We start from the raw sequence: 5,974 nt of genomic DNA, 5'->3' as shown, positions 1-5,974 counted from the left end.
TAGACTTGCTTCCTGTGCAAGTAGGTTCTGCTTGGCTTGCTTCCTGTGCAAGTTAAGTGTGTGTGTGGCTTGCTTCCTGTGCAAGTCATGATTAGGATAGGCTGGCTCCCTGTGCCAGTTAGCTAGAAACCTTAACTTAGGGATGAATTTGCATGATAACATCTAGGCTCGAGTCGTAGTCTCCCTAGTTGTGTCTCCCTCTGTTATCTGGTTAGGCTAGTCCTTTGTCCCTCCGTAGGGGAACTACATCGCCCTGATCTTCATACCAGATGAAGTATGTAGGCAGGAGATTGAGCTGATCTCTCCGGGCGCCTTTTCTTTTCTTTCGTGTGTGTTGTTTGACAGTTATAGGCTCGAGTCCCCGACTCCCTATTAACTTGTTGTGTTGTTGCGTGTTTGGAAGCCGATGTAAGTCCATCGAGTGGCATTTGGGTTCCAGTGTGCGTGTGTTTTGGTTCGGATGCTGATGTAAGTCCAGCAATTGGCATTCAGGCTCCACGTTTGCCTTTGCCTGTGTTTGTTTGTGTGCGTGTCAGCCGAGCTACGAATGCTCTGATTCTTCTCTCGTCCGAGAAGATACGTATGCATAGGATGCGATATCCTAGCGAGCATGTGTCGTCTCCCCAGTCCGAACTACTTCGACTCTGATGTCTATGCTTGATAGACTAAGTAGGCCCAGGATGCGATATCCTGCTGAGTCTGTCTTGTTTGTTTTCTTGTGTCTCTTTCAGCCAGTGTGTGTGTGTGTTTGAGCAGTGTTTTAGCAACCATTTCCTTCCTTTTGTGCGTGGATCCCGTAGAGTACTACGGATGCGTAGGGGTGCTAATACCTTCCCTTCGCATAACCGACTCCCGAACCCATACTCTTTGGTCGCGAGACCATGTTCTTTCCTAGGTTTACTCTGAGCGTTTCCTTTCCCTCTTTTGGGATAAATAACGCACGGTGGCGGCTCTATTGTTTCTTCTTTTCCCGCCGGTTTTTCGCGTGATGCGACACTACCACGTGGTCGAACTTTGGAGCCAACGACTTCAAGATCTTTCCAATAACAGATCTTGATGTCAACACTTCTCCACGTACCTTGATTTGATTCACCAGTTTTGTAACTTTGGTGAAGAAATCAGTTATGTTTTCATTGTCTTCCATCTGAAGCAATTCATACGTCCTTTTATGAGTTTGTAACCTTACCTCTTTCACCTTATCCGCGCCTCCAAACGATTTCTTCAGAATTTCCCATGCTTTTTTCACTGACTCTACATCACTAACATTTTCAAAGTTATTTGCATCAACATATTGATGGATTATAAAGAGAGTTTCATAATCTTTCTTCTTCAACTCTTTATGTGCATCCTTTTCTTTATCTGTCGCGTTTTCTACAAGCGTTGTTACTCCTTCCTTCACAAGATCCCAAAGATCTTGATAACAGAACGCAATCTTTATCTGCTTGCACCAATTCTCATAATTGTTGTTCTTGAGAATCGGAAGGTTCGCTGGAAAATACATGTTTGGATGATTCATTGCCATCGTGATTTTCTTCCCACAAATCGTTTAAATCGGAGCTCTTGATACCAGATGTTGGAAATCCACCACAACTTATGGAGAATTTCTACCAATCTTGATGAACAATATTGTTATCACCCACACAATGATAATAAAAGAAAAGAACAATGGAGAAAGAAAGAAAGAACGTTGGAGAAGAAGAATATTTTCTGCAGAGTTTCTCTCTGTCCATAACCTGTGGAAAACTTCTTATTCACTTTGCAACTGTAAAATTCTATGAATGCAATATTATGAATACAATATTTTAAGAATAATGGTTACTCCCTATATTTATAGATTTAGGTTAGCTTGCACCCCAAGCCAAAGCGCAAAACTATAAAAGCCAAAAATAGTTAACACTACTAAAAATAAGCCTAAGTCGAAATCATGTGTGGAGCAGCATACTTCGACACTTCAACACACTAATACAACTCGACACATTAGGTGATTCGACACTTCCTTGCTTCTGTCGAGCAACCTACTTCGACATAAGGAATTACAATTCAACACAATTGTCCACGTATATCAACATTGAGACTCGAGTTTAGTTTATAATAATTATAATAATAATGGGTTCACAACTGATCAAAAAAATAGCAAGTGTACTATTTTGTCGATGTCGTAATAATAGGGAACTTTCCCAAATATCGATCTCGAGGAATGCGTAGTAATATCTAGTTTAAATTGTAATTTAATTAAACAAAAACAGAAGTTTTGGTTTGGAATAAATCCGTACAATAATAAAAATATGCGGAATGTAAAATTAGGCTTTTTCACAAATATGAGAATTATGCTAGGGTACAATGTGTGGTTTTTCCCTGCAATGACCTTGAATTTAGATCTCTTCAACATGTTCCTATATTCAATTACCAAATCTTAGTTTTGTTTCCTCCTAAAACCTTAGAGGTAAACCTTTGGTCATTCATCCTAATATCTAAGTCCTTAGAGAATTATGATGAAATTAAGCCTTTGTTTTAACAAGATATACTTGGTAACTATAGGGTATCCCTAGTCCTAGATGATATCTATTATAGTTTAATCGTGCAAAAACTTTCACAATTACGATCCAACTAATTGTTAACCGTAAAATAATCCTTATTTGTCCGATAAAGAAAGCATTAAACAAATTACACAGTTGAATTGAATAACAAAACCTAAAATTGAGGGAATTAGGAATTCAAAATCATTACACAATCAAATCAGGGACACCCCTAGCATTGGGGGGTTTAGCCGCTCATAATATTCAAATAAAATACAATATTAAAATTAGACATTACAAGATAAGTGGATTCTGTGATCTTCAATCACGATTGCTCTTGAAGAATCTCCATTCTCCGAATCCCTTAACAACACCAATCTTAATTGATGAATTCTTTGTCATGCAAAAAAGTCTCTTCTCTTTTCCCAAAAAGTAGTATAAATAGTCACTGATCGATTAACAGATGTAGCAAATACCCAAAATGCCCTCCGGAGTCATAAACTATAAAAATCCAAGAAAAACAGAAGATGCAGCGTCCAAGCCAACACTTGTCGTGTCAGGCAACACGCCTAACCGTGTTGGCTCACTATTTCTCTACTCAACTTCTCCAAGTGACAGGCTTGCTGACACGGGCAATGTTAGCTGACACGGGCACCCGTGTCAACCCACTGTTTTTCTTCTCAACCATTGATTTCATCCTTCTCCTGACACGGGTCGTGTCAGGTGACACGGGTGGCCGTGTCAGGGCCACTGTATCCTTCAAAAATACTTTTCTGCGAGTCTAGAACGCCCAATTTCCTTGCACGAGTCCTTTGGGATTTTTGCTTGAATCTGAAAACAAATAGAACTACCAAGAGAACGCATAAAACGTAATAAACAGACATAAACTAATAATAATAATAAAGCGAGAATGGAAATGCTAACATTAAACTTAACTTGAAAAAATAAGAAGAAGATAGAACAAAGTGTTACCGATTTTGCGGATTCATGCCGAATAAGTGATAGAAAACTAGTAGAGTTGGTGACCGATCACATCCTCAAACTTATCTCATTGTTTATCCACGAGTAATGCTCGGGACAGTAGGAATGTCACTCCCAAGTTCTTCCAATTCATCTTACCATAATACTGATGTGATCTTTCGTGACTCTCTTTCCACTTTTCTTTCATTGTTTCCTTCTTCCCCGACTTTTGAAGTTCTGCCACACTTCCACATCGAAGTACCTCTTCACCTGTCAGCTTTTCATACCAAATCTCTTCGGGTTAAGGTGTTTACACTCAATAGTCAGAGCATACAAAGTCAACTCATAAGTTTGAATAACATCTATTTTCATCTCAAACACACACCACACACACTATTTGAGGGCTTTTATGGTTGTAATGGGGCTAAGGGACAAGGTGGGAGAAACAAACAAAAGGGAAAAACGAGTGGTTTTAGGCTCAAAGTCTGTGTTGTCACTCTCATCACTGTGTTCTTTGCATTATTCACAGACAAGAGTTTTGGACACCGTTCTTATTTGGATTCTTTAGTTTTTACTCAAGTGTTTCTTTGAGCTCGCTTTTCGGAAAAAAAAATTTAAACTAAATTCTCCTTTAGGTAAGTGCTTTATTCTATTTCTCTTTTTTTTTTTCTCTTTTTTTATGCTTTTCAAATTTTTCTTTTTATCTTTTTTTTTTCGATTTGCACTTATCTAGTTCTTACCAGTGTCCCAACCCCAAACATAGAATTGTTTCACAGATCAAAAATCCATAACACTTATCTGAGCAGGGTAAGGGAGTGTTCGGGCTTATGGTTAATTCATGCAGTTAATAAACAAACAAAGGGGTTATAAGGCTCGAGATGGGTGAACGGAGGATAATATTGAATGGTTGGCCGGAAAGGCTCGGGGTTAAAAAACAAACAAGTGCCTCAGTGTGTATACGTGTGCATTGAAATTCCAACATCTAATTACACAAACTAAGAGTGACTGAGACATACCTGAAGAATTCTCATGATGATACAATGTTTGGCTTTTTATGACCCTCACCATGTTTGGTATAACCTACAGATTCCAAGATACCTCTAGTGTGATGTAGCTTCATCTTCGTTTCGGGTGCAAAGTATTCTCGTATCCGTCCAGTGTCGGAAAGTCGTATCTGATCATCCACTTCAGCGGTACCAACTTTCGGGGGTTTCCTGGAAAACAAGTATGGGTTGTGTCTTTCATCCACTAACTACAAGCCTCATCATTCATCTGGCACAAATACGCTCGATTTGTAACACACGAAATACAAAACAATTAAAGTAACAATAAACGAACTGAAAATGAAATAACAGAAATAAAAATACTGAAAGTAATAAAAAACCCCACACACTTGAACCAAACATTGACCGCAATGTTTAAGTCCAAGATAGAGATATGACTCACAAAGTCTCACTGCGACGGAGGAAATTGCAACATTAATTGTTGCATCAGTGCATGCATCTCATCCATCACCATTCCCTGACAAGCCTGCTCCACCCCTTGACGTGCCTGCTCCGCTCGGAGATCACCAATCTCGATATGTATGCACGTCCATTAGTCATGGGTCATAGATGATGACCCGACACCTGTATGAGTGGTCTCCTCGTATGGAGGGACAAACTTCTCTTGCTTATATGCATCCTTCTCATGCTGGTCACTTGCAACAAAAGTCTCAGCATTGTGCTCGTCCATATCATCATGGACGATACTCTCGTATAACCAGTTAGCAGTTTCAGTAATGCATATCCTAGCAGGGTCAAGAAGTGTCATAATAAACTGGTTAGAACTCATCACAGCATAATAATCTGAAATTTGAGAAATCATACCTTGCTGAACTAGAGCATTCATGTCCAACTTATTCTTACCGGAAACCGGTGTCTCATTCAGGGCAGCAGGGTCGTAGCCAAAATGGTGGGCTATCTGTGTAATTATACCCCCAATGGAGATTTCGTCCTGAGTAGCTCGACCAACTCTACCTAGGTAGTCAGCTGCAAATGCAACAACACTCACATCAACCCTGTTCGCCATGGAAAAAAGAAAGAACATCTCCCTTTGGGTAGCTACCCCAGTACTATCACCTCTACCAAAGAGTGTGAAAGCTAGCATCTTTTGGGTGTAGCGGAAACAGGGGTTCTAAATCCTCGATGCCTTAGCACCCTTTGCCACATAATCGAATCGATATGTGATGGTTGACCAAAAAGCCTTAGTATCAAAACTATTTGGAACAACTCTGGGACCATATAGAGGTAATCGGAGAATACCGCCTAACTGCTCAACCGTCAACTCATGATCAACGTTATACAACTTGAACTGCATAGTACCAAAATAGTACATCGTGGCCCCTGTCCACTCTTTCTTCAATTTAAACTCAATTGTGCTAAAAAATCCAGGGTTATACGCTCAAAAGTTGGCGCTTCACAATGCACAAATTCTAACATGCCTAGCACGTGAAACAT

This window comes from Lathyrus oleraceus, chromosome 5 (assembly GCF_024323335.1).
Source record: "Lathyrus oleraceus cultivar Zhongwan6 chromosome 5, CAAS_Psat_ZW6_1.0, whole genome shotgun sequence".
NCBI lineage: Eukaryota > Viridiplantae > Streptophyta > Magnoliopsida > Fabales > Fabaceae > Lathyrus > Lathyrus oleraceus.
Note: the sequence above shows the minus strand (reverse complement) of the source record.